The following is a 12,388-nucleotide window of genomic DNA, read 5'->3' on the forward strand; positions in this document are numbered from 1 at the left end:
TCTACTAATCAAATAACTCCTATCCAGTCTGGCTTGAATACCCAAACTCTCAAACTTATATCCAGTTTAGATAACCAGTTTGGATCTAGAGACTGTCATACAGAGTGAAGTAAGTCAGAAAGAGAAAAACAAATATCGTATATTAACGCATATATGTGGAACCTAGAAAAATGGTACAGATGAACCGGTTTGCAGGGTGGAAATAGAGACACAGATGTAGAGAACAAACGTATGGACACCAAGGGGGGAAAGTGGCAGGGGGTGGGGGTGGTGGTGTGATGAATTGGGAGATTGGGATTGACATGTATACACTGATATGTATAGAATGGATGACTAATAAGAACCTGCTGTATAAAAAAATAAAAAAAATTAAATTAAATTTAAAAAAACCCAACTTATATCCAGTTTAGAGCCTGCCCTGACCCAGGCCTGGCAGGGCTGTGGGAAGTGGGAGTGGGGTGCCAGGTAGCAGGGCTGGAGGCTGGCCTTCTCACTATTTTCTAGTTTGTCCTCCTCTCCTATTCCTTAATCTCTGACCCTTCCAGGGCTGGATGCAGGGGTTGGCTAATGAAAGGGCAAGATGTAGTCTTCTAAGGGTGGTGCCATTGTTGTCTGCTCTTGGAGCCCTGGGACGGCAGATGCACAAGAGCTGGTCTTCCCTTCTTGGGACACTTTTGTGGTTTCCACAGAGATCCTTCCACTGGACCATTCCCTCCTCTATCTGGGCATCTCCTCCCTCAGCCTGGGCTTCAGTGGGACACCCTTCTGGCTGAGTCACACACCCTCCTAGAAGTCTCACTGCACAGGTGCCCTTAAGATGACTCCAGGCAGCTCTCCCATTGTCCATATCAAGTCCAGGCGGCAGTGTCCTGCCTGGGTAGAAGGACAGCCCTCTCTCTAGGGGCTCTCTTTGCTCTGCTTCCAGATGAGCCACTCCACCCTCATTTGGGGGCTTTTAGACTTCTTTTGGTAAACACTAACACACCATTTTGTGACCTCCAAACTCCAAGGCACAAAATGTAGTTTCTCCAAGTAAGTTCTCTTGAAGCCCACCTCATTTTAGTTGAGACCAGAAGGAAAATAGCACAGCACCCTAACTACCCTTTCCAACCTTTCAACCTCTTCTACCTCAATTTATTACAACATCAAGGCAGGTCATGGGCTAATCCCAGCAGAAAGGCTTCACAGTCTCTCAGCATTTATTGTTAGGCGGTCTAGCACCTCAAGGCAGAATGCGAGGACACTCAGCACATATTATATGTGAGCATCTATCACATGTATTAGAAACATGGTGACAAGAGGAATAAGTCTGGGGTGTTGTAATATTACAGGATGAGCCAAAGGAGGAGCCAGCAAAGGAGATGGAGAAAAACCAAGAGTGCAGGTGTCCACAAAGTCAAGAAACAAAGTGTGAGAACACCCACTGAACGCTGGCAGAAGACGTCAGACCTCCCAAAAGGCAAGAAAATCCCCACGTACTTGGCCGTGTGGATGAAAGGCTCTTGGTGCTCCAGCCAGGCATCAGGGCTGTGCCTCTGAGGTGGGAGAGCCAACTTCAGGACACTGGTCCACAAGAGACCTCCCAGCTCCACGTAATACCAAACGGCAAAAATCTCTCAGAGATCTCCATCTCAACATCAAGACCCAGCTTCACTCAACGACCAGCAAGCTACAGTGCAGGACACCCTATGCCAAACAACTAGCAAGACAGGAACACAGCCCCATCCATTAACAGAGAGACTGCCTAAAATCATAATAAGGCCACAGACACCCCAAAACACACCACCAGACGTGGACGAGCCCACCAGAAAGACAACATCCAGCCTCATCCACCAGAACACAGGCACTAGTTCCCTCCACCAGGAAACCTACACAACCCACTGAACCAACCTTAGCCACTGGGGACAGATACCAAAAACAACGGGAACCACGAACCTGCAGCCTGTGAAAAGGAGACCCCAAACACAGCAAGATAAGCAAAATGAGAAGACAGAAAAACACACAGCAGATGAAGGAGCAGGGTCAAAACACACCAGACCTAACAAATGAAGAGGAAATAGGTAGTCTACCTGAAAAAGAATTCAGAATAATGATAGTAAGGATGATCCAAAATCTTGGAAATAGAATAGACAAAATGCAAGAAACATTGAACAAGGACGTAGAAGAACTAAAGAGGAACCAAGCAACGATGAAAAGCACAATAAATGAAATTAAAAATACTCTAGATGGGATCAATAGCAGAATAACTGAGGCAGAAGAACGGATAAGTGACCTGGAAGATAAAATGGTGGAAATAACTACTGCAGAGCAGAATAAAGAAAAAAGAATGAAAAGAACTGAGGACAGTCTCAGAGACCTCTGGGACAACATTAAACGCACCAACATTCGAATTATAGGGGTCCCAGAAGAAGAAGAGAAAAAGAAAGGGACTGAGAAAATATTTGAAGAGATTATAGTTGAAAACTTCCCTAATATGGGAAAGGAAATAGTTAATCAAGTCCTGGAAGCACAGAGAGTCCCATACAGGATAAATCCAAGGAGAAACACACCAAGACACATATTAATCAAACTATCAAAAATTAAATATAAAGAAAACATATTAAAAGCAGCAAGGGAAAAACAACAAATAACACACAAGGGCATCCCCATAAGGTTAACAGCTGATCTTTCAGCAGAAACTCTGCAAGCCAGAAGGGAGTGGCAGGATATACTTAAAGTGATGAAGGAGAAAAACCTACAACCAAGATTACTCTACCCAGCAAGGATCTCATTCAGATTTGATGGAGAAATTAAAACCTTTACAGACAAGCAAAAGCTGAGAGAGTTCAGCACCACCAAACCAGCTTTACAACAAATGCTAAAGGAACTTCTCTAGGCAAGAAACACAAGAGAAGGAAAACACCTACAATAACAAACCCAAAACATTTAAGAAAATGGGAATAGGAACATACATATCGATAATTACCTTAAATGTAAATGGATTAAATGCTCCCACCAAAAGACACAGACTGGCTGAATGGATACAAAAACAAGACCCATATATATGCTGTCTACAAGAGACCCACTTCAGACCTAGAGACACATACAGACTGAAAGTGAGGGGATGGAAAAAGATATTCCATGCAAATGGAAATCAAAAGAAAGCTGGAGTAGCAATTCTCATATCAGACAAAATAGACTTTAAAATAAAGACTATTACAAGAGACAAAGAAGGACACTATATAATGATCAAGGGATCGATCCAAGAGGAAGGTATAACAATTGTAAATATTTATGCACCCAACATAGGAGCACCACAATACATAAGGCAAATGCTAACAGCCATAAAAGGGGAAATCGACAGCAACACAATCATAGTAGGGGACTTTAACACCCCACTTTCACCAATGGACAGATCATCCAAAATGAAAATAAATAAGGAAACACAAGCCTTAAATGATACGTTAAACAAGATGGACTTAATTGATATTTATAGGACATTCCACCCAAAAACAACAGAATACACATTTTTCTCAAGTGCTCATGGAACATTCTCCAGGATAGATCATATCTTGGGTCACAAATCAAGCCTTGGTAAATTTAAGAAAATTGAAATCGTATCAAGTATCTTTTCCGACCACAACGCTATGAGACTAGATATCAATTACAGGAAAAGATCTGTAAAAAATACAAACACATGGAGGCTACACAATACACTACTTAATAACGAAGTGATCACTGAAGAAATCAAAGGGGAAATCAAAAAATACCTAGAAACAAATGACAATGGAGACACGACGATCCAAAACCTATGGGACGCAGCAAAAGCAGTGCTAAGAGGGAAGTTTATAGCAATACAAGCCTACATCAAGAAACAGGAAACATCTCGAATAAACAACCTAACCTTGCACCTAAAGCAATTAGAGAAAGAAGAACAAAAAAACCCCAAAGCTAGCAGAAGGAAAGAAATCATAAAGATCAGATCAGAAATAAATGAAAAAGAAATGAAGGAAACAATAGCAAAAATCAATGAAACTAAAAGCTGGTTCTTTGAGAAGATAAACAAAATTGATAAACCATTAGCCAGACTCATCAAAAGAAAAAGGGAGAAGACTCAAATTAATAGAATTAGAAATGAAAAAGGAGAAGTAACGACTGACACTGCAGAAATACAAACGATCATGAGAGATTACTACAAGCAACTCTATGCCAATAAAATGGACAACCTGGAAGAAATGGACAGATTCTTAGAAATGCACAACCTGCCAAGACTGAACCAGGAAGAAATAGAAAATATGAACAGACCAATCACAAGCACTGAAATTGAAACTGTGATTAAAAATCTTCCAACACACAAAAGCCCAGGACCAGATGGCTTCACAGGCGAATTCTATCAAACATTTAGAGAAGAGCTAACACCTATCCTTCTCAAACTCTTCCAAAATATTGCAGAGGGAGGAACACTCCCCAACTCATTCTACGAGGCCACCATCACCCTGATACCAAAACCAGACAAAGATGTCACAAAGAAAGAAAACTACAGGCCAATATCACTGATGAACATAGATGCAAAAATCCTCAACAAAATACTAGCAAACAGAATCCAACAGCACATTAAAAGGATTATACACCATGATCAAGTGGGGTTTATCCCAGGAATGCAAGGATTCTTCAATATACGCAAATCAATCAACGTGATACATCATATTAACAAATTGAAGGAGAAAAACCATATGATCATCTCAATAGATGCAGAGAAAGCTTTCGACAAAATTCAACACCCATTTATGATAAAAGTCCTGCAGAAAGTAGGCATAGAGGGAACTTTCCTCAACATAATAAAGGCCGTATATGACAAACCCACAGCCAACATTGTCCTCAATGGTGAAAAACTGAAACCATTTCCACTAAGATCAGGAACAAGACAAGGTTGCCCACTCTCACCACTATTATTCAACATAGTTTTGGAAGTGTTAGCCACAGCAATCAGAGAAGAAAAAGAAATTAAAGGAATCCAAATCGGAAAGAAGAAGTAAAGCTGTCACTGTTTGCAGATGACATGATACTATACATAGAGAATCCAAAAGATGCTACCAGAAAACTACTAGAGCTAATCAATGAATTTGGTAAAGTAGCAGGATACAAAATTAATGCACAGAAATCTCTTGCATTCCTGTATACTAATGATGAAAAATCTGAAAGTGAAATTAAGAAAACACTCCCGTTTACCATTGCAACAAAAAGAATAAAATATCTAGGAATAAACCTACCTAAGGAGACAAAAGACCTGTATGCAGAAAATTATAGGACACTGATGAAAGAAATTAAAGATGATATAAATAGATGGAGAGATATACCATGTTCTTGGATTGGAAGAATCAACATTGTGAAAATGACTCTGCTACCCAAAGCAATCTACAGATTCAATGCAATCCCTATCAAACTACCACTGGCATTTTTCACAGAACTAGAACAAAAAATTTCACAATTTGTATGGAAACACAAAAGACCCCGAATAGCCAAAGCAATCTTGAGAATGAAAAATGGAGCCGGAGGAATCAGGCTCCCTGACTTCAGACTATATTACAAAGCTACAGTAATCAAGACAGTTTGGTACTGGCACAAAAACAGAAATATAGATCAATGGAACAGGATAGAAAGCCCAGAGATAAGCCCACGCACATATGGTCACCTTATCTTTGATAAAGGAGGCAAGCATATACAGTGGAGAAAAGACAGCCTCTTCAATAAGTGGTGCTGGGAAAATTGGACAGGTACATGTAAAAGTATGAAATTAGAACACTCCCTGACACCATACACAAAAATAAACTCAAAATGGATTAAAGACCTAAGTGTAAGGCCAGACACTATCAAACTCTTAGAGGAAAACATAGGCAGAACACTCTATGACATAAATCACAGCAAGATCCTTTTTGACCCAGGTCCTAGAGAAATGGAAATAAAAACACAAATAAACAAATGGGACCTAATGAAACTTAAAAGCTTTTGCACAGCAAAGGAAACCATAAACAAGACCAAAAGACAACCCTCAGAATGGGAGAAAATATTTGCAAATGAAGCAACTGACAAAGGATTAATCTCCAAGATTTACAAGCAGCTCATGCAGCTCAATAACAAAAAAACGAACAACCCAATCCAAAAATGGGCAGAAGACCTAAATAGACATTTCTCCAAAGAAGATATACAGATTGCCAACAGACACATGAAAGAATGCTCAACATCATTAATCATTAGAGAAATGCAAATCAAAACTACAATGAGGTATCATCTCACACCGGTCAGAATGGCCATCATCAAAAAATCTAGAAACAATAAATGCTGGAGAGGGTGTGGAGAAAAGGGAACACTCTTGCACTGTTGGTGGGAATGTAAATTGATACAGCCACTATGGAGAACAGTATGGAGGTTCCTTAAAAAACTAAAAATAGAACTACCATACGACCCAGCAATCCCACTACTGGGCATATACCCTGAGAAAACCATAATTCAGAAAGAGTCATGTACCAAAATATTCATTGCAGCTCTGTTTACAATAGCCAGGACATGGAAGCAACCTAGGTGTCCATCATCGGATGAATGGATAAAGAAGATGTGGCACATATATACAATGGAATATTACTCAGCCATAAAAAGAAATGAAATGGAGGTATTTGTAATGAGGTGGATGGAGTTAGAGTCTGTCATACAGAGTGAAGTAAGTCAGAAAGAGAAAAAGAAATACAGTATGCTAACACATATATATGGAATCTAAGGGAAAAAAAAATTTTAAAAAAAAGGTCATGAAGAACCTAGTGGCAAGATGGGAATAAAGACACAGACCTACTAGAGAATGGACTTGAGGATATGGGGAGGGGGAGGGGTGAGATGTGACAGGGTGAGAGAGTGTCATGGACATATATACACTACCAAATGTGAAATAGATAGCTAGTGGGAAGCAGCCGCATGGCACAGGGAGATCAGCTCGGTGCTTTGTGACCACCTAGAGGGGTGGGATAGGGAGGGTGGGAGGGAGGGAGATGCAAGAGGGATGAGATATGGGAACATATGTATATGTATAACTGATTCACTTTGTTATAAAGCAGAAGCTAACACACCATTGTAAAGCAATTATACTTCAATAAAGATGTTAAAAAAAAAAAAAGAAACAAAGTGTGACAAGCGCGAGTGGTTTGTTTGGTCAAAGCTGCTGACAGGTTGCATATGATAATGGTCTGAGACGTAGCCAATGGATCTGACAAAATAGGGGCTGCTGGCATCCTTGATAAAAGCCGTATCAGAGGCATTCAGAGCCCCTCCTGGTCTGGTCCTGCCTTCCTTTCTCAGCTTCCTCTTCCTCCACAAAGGGCACTAGGCTTCAGCTACCTCAAAGTACCAGTGGTGTCTGGATATGCCACCTCCACCCATCACAGGGAACTCCTGTTCGTCCTTCCAGATGGTGATGAAATGCCATCTTGGCCCACCAAGCCTTGCCTGCGCTCCCAGAGAGGCAATCTGTTCCTCCTCTGATACAAATCTTCCCACTACCACCCCCCATGCTCATTCACACTACGCCCCTCTCACTTACTGGGCTTCAGCCACAGAGGCCTCCTGCTGTTTCTCTAGCCCCCTAGGCACACGCCCTCCTTGGGGGTTTTGGCTTGGCCGTCCGCTTTTCCCACATGCATCTGCATGACTCACTCCCTCACTTCTCAGTGAAGTCCTTCTTCCCTCTTTAAAACCGGGCACCCCTTCCACCACATTCACCCTCCGTCTTCTTTTCCTGCTTTATTTTCCTCCATAGCTTTTATCACCCCACAGAGAAGCAATTTACTTATTTACCTCCCCCCACATAAACTCCACAGAGCAAGAACCTGTCACTGAATTGGTACATGCTGTAGCTCCAACAGAGAATGTTGTTGGATCATAGCAGGTGCTCAATAAACATCTTTTGGTGAATAAACAAATAAACAGAGTGGTAGGAGCAAAAGCCCCATCTAACTAGGTTGGGGAAAAAAATGGAAAGTAAATGAAAATATCTAGTACAAGAAACCCTCTCAGGGTGCTTTTCTATAAAGGGAAGCAGAGAAATGGGGTGGTAGCACACACAGGAAGTGGAGTTGTGTCGTGGTGTGTGTGTGTGCACACACATGTACATGTGCCAAAATGATCTGGTAGAGAGTGAGGGGTTAATGATGTGGGAGGGTGGAGACACCTATCTGGTGGAGCCAAGTCCTTGAGTTGGCCTGAGGCACTGAGATCTGAAGCACAAGAGGAGGGGTAACTAAATAAGAGCAGACAGAGTGTTTGGCAGATGTAGCTAGAATCTATCATGTGGCTTAACATCTCAGAACCAGCTTGGAAGACTAATCTCCCATTTTCAACTCCTGCAGCACTTTATCCATAGTCCCTAATGGCTCTGACCGTTTTCTGGTTTGCATAACTAATTCAGACCTCTAGTGACTTCTGTCCCCTCTAGCTCTTAACCAGAACAGACAGACCATGACACTGTAATAGTCAAGAGGTAGACACCACCAGACATAACCTGGCAGTGATCTTGCCTGGTATTCTCCTCAAAGTATGTGTCACTAACTCATAAAATCACCACTGCAGGAGTGGAAGGACCTAAGATCACCCAGTCGGACCCTCTCATTATAAGTAAGAGCAGACTGGGGCTCGGGGAGGGGAAGTGCTTGCCCAGTTCCCAGGTTAGTGGCTGATCTAAGACTAGCACCAAAGGCCCTGACTCCCTCTGGAAAGCTCCTCTGCAGCATTAAGTCCAGGTGTGCTCCCTGGACTTATATATTTATATATATATATATTATATATATAATATATATGTATATTTTTTTCACATATTTTTTGGAGGTTTATCTTTAAGGTAAATTCCTAGGAATGAGACCTTTGGTCAATAGGTAAAAAACACTTTAAAGAAATCTTAAGCTCTACTGTGGTAGCCACAGTAGACTTCCTTTCAGGACAACCTGCTGTGGGAGCAGCTGACAGAAGGTCTCCAGCTGCCGCAACTTCAGATCCACTGTGGCATGAATGCCATGGCCATGGCCATATGTGCCTGAGTTACTCTCAGCCAATGGCCAAGCATGACAAAGCTACAGGGCCATTCCTGCCTAAGGTAGGTCTCCTCTAATAAATAACCTTTGCTGGGGACGTCCCCATCGTCCCAGCCGAGACTCTCAGACTGAACTGCAGTCTGACCTGTGCCTACCTATTCCTCTTTTCACGGACCTGCATTGCAGTCTAAAGGATTGCCCTGACTTTTCCTGCCCTCTGCCCTTTAGCCATTACAGGCATTCCCTAAATCAAGCTCTTGTACATCGAATCCTATTTCAGCACCTGCTTCTTGCAGGATCTGGCCTGACACAAAAACTTAGTAGCTTTGCTGTTTGTAATGGTATGAATGTAGCAATTCTGAAGCATTTGTGTGTATATTGTAGGATTAACTAAATTAGTAAATATATCGATATAGTTGGGAATCAGCATGCTAACTGCAGGAAAAGAAGAAACAAATATGGAATGAGGGAAGCAGGAAGAATGCTGTTGTGTTGAATTGGAATAGGTCAGTATAACCTCATGAACTGTGTGTGTGTGATATTTATAGGAAATGTATACAGGAGATAGATATAAATAGATATAGTGTGGGTATATGTATATATGTGGGTATGATTATATATACGTCTTCTAGCTTCGTCCGCTGAGGAGATCAAGGAGCAGCAATGCCCCATTAGCAATGAGAACATCTAATGCCCAGATGTTGGTGTCTAAATTCCATTAAAAGGAACCAGGTAAAAACACATGTCTACACAGAGACACGTATGTGAATGTTCATAGCGGCATTAGTCACAATGGCCAAAAATCCAAACATTTTTATCCAAATATCTATCAACTAGTGAATTTTTTAATGTAGCATATCCATACAATAAAATACCAACCAGTAGTAAAAAGGAATGAACTACTGATACATTATACAATATGGATGAATCTCAAACACATTATGCTAAGTAAAATAAACCTGGCACATGACTACTCAGTGTATGATTCCATTTATTTGAATAGTCCAGAAAGGCAAATTTAAAGAGGCAGAAATCAGTGGCTACCTAGAACTAGAGGCAGGTGTGGGTAGGTGTGCAAATGAACAAGAGGGAAATTTTTGAAAGTTGGAAATGTTCTAAAAATGGATTGTGGTAAAGGTTGCAGAATTTGCTAAATTAGGGGAACTGTCTCCTAATTACTTTTGCAGCTTCATGTCCCAATGCTTCCTTTCATGCATCCTGAATTCCACTTTATGAGTCCCAGTGGAGCCTCATACTTCCAAGCCTATGGTTAGGTTACTTCTTCTGTCTGACAGGTCATTCCTCCCAGTCTCCACCTATGACAGCATTATTCATTCTCCACGGCCCAGAACAAATGTCACCCCTTTTGTCATGCCAGAGTCAATCCCTTCCTTCTGTGCATTCTCATTAAACATTCTTTGCACAACCCTGAGAACACTCTCCACTCTAATTCTTCCAGCTGTGTCTGTGCATGGCTGTCCCATCACCACTGGACAATGCTCCTTGGGGACAGGGATCAGGTCTTACTCTTCTTCAGCACCTAGCAAAGTGTCAGGCACATCATTAGCATTTGGCAAATGAATGAATGAATGAAGCTATGAAGAACAAGAGACACTGAAGTGAATGGAAAAGATATCAGCTGTTGTAAGCAACAGATGAGCCAGTTGTTGGGAAGGCAATTAAAAAACAACTACAAACACTGGCCCAGGTTCTGGGCAGTACTGATATTAAATACTCAGCTTGAAGTAAGATTCTGGGAAGATGGCAGACTAGGAACCACCAGGAATCTGTCTCCCCACCTAGACGATAAGTGCACTGGCAGAATCTGTCTAATGTAACTATTTTGGAATTCTACAATCTGTCGAAGGCTTGCAACTTCCAGGAGACTGTATGGATAGTAAATTGCGGTTGATTTTGGCCAATCTAACCACTTCTATTCAACATATTACTGGAAGTTGTAGGCAAAGCAATTAGGCAAGAAAAAGAAATGAAAGATATCCAAACTGGAAAGGAAGAAGTAAAACTATCTGCTTGCAGATGATATGATCTTACATGTAGAAAACCCTAAAGATTCCACAAAAGTAAAACCCTGTTAGAAATAGCAAGTGAATTCAGCACAGTAGCAGGATAAAAGTCAACACACAAAAATCAGGCACATTTCTACACACAAACAATGAACAATCTGAAAAGGAAATGACAAAAACAATTCCATTGACAATAGCATCAAAAAAGAATAAAATACTTAGGAATTAGCTTAACCAAGAAGGCGAAAGACTTGCACAATGAAAACCACAAAACATTTCTGAAAGAAAGTAAAGATGAAAGAAATAAATGGAAACACATCCTGTGTTCATAGATCAGATGACTTAATACTGTTAAAATGTCAATACTACCCAAAGCAATCCACGGATTTAATCCAATACCTGTCAAAATCTTAATGATGTTTTTTTAGAGAAAGAGAAACCTATCCTAAAATTCATATGGAATCTCAAGGGACTCCAAATAGCCAAAACAAACTTGAGAAAGAAGAACAAAACTGGAGGACTCAGACTTATTGATTTCAAAACTTACTACAAAGCTACAGTAATCAAAATAGTCTAGTACTGGCATAAAGACAGACCAATGGAATAGAATTGAGAGCCCAGAAATAAACCCTCATATATATGGTCAAATGATTTTTGACAAGTGTACCTTGACCACTCATTGGGGAAAGGACAGTCTTTTCAACAAGTGGTGCTGGGAAAACTGGATATCCACATGTAAAAGAATGAAGTTGGACCCTTACCTAATACCACACACAAAAATTAACTCAAAATGGATCAAGAACCTACATGTAAGACCAAAACAATAAAACTCTTAGAAGAAACATAGGGCAAAAGCTTCATGACATTGGATTTGGCAATGATTTCTTGGATATGACACCAAAGGCGCAAGTAACAAAATTAAAAATAGGCAAATTAGACTTTATAAAAAATTTTTAATTTTGTATATCATAGACACTATCCCCAGAGTGAAAAGGCAACACACAGAGTGGGAGAAAATATTTGCAAATCACATATCTGATAAGGATTTAATATCCAGAATATATAGAGAACTCCTAAAACTCAACAAACAACAACAAAAACATACCATTAAAAAATGGGCAGGCTTCCCTGGTGGCGCAGTGGTTGAGGGTCTGCCTGCCAATGCAGGGGACACGGGTTCAGGCCCTGGTCTGGGAGGATCCCACATGCTGCAGAGCAGCTAGGCCCGTGAGCCACAACTGCTGAGCCTGCGCATCTGGAGCCTGTGCCCCGCAACAGGAGAGGCCGCGACGGTGAAAGGCCCGCGCACCGCGATGA

This window comes from Eubalaena glacialis, chromosome 6 (genome assembly GCF_028564815.1).
Source record: "Eubalaena glacialis isolate mEubGla1 chromosome 6, mEubGla1.1.hap2.+ XY, whole genome shotgun sequence".
NCBI lineage: Eukaryota > Metazoa > Chordata > Mammalia > Artiodactyla > Balaenidae > Eubalaena > Eubalaena glacialis.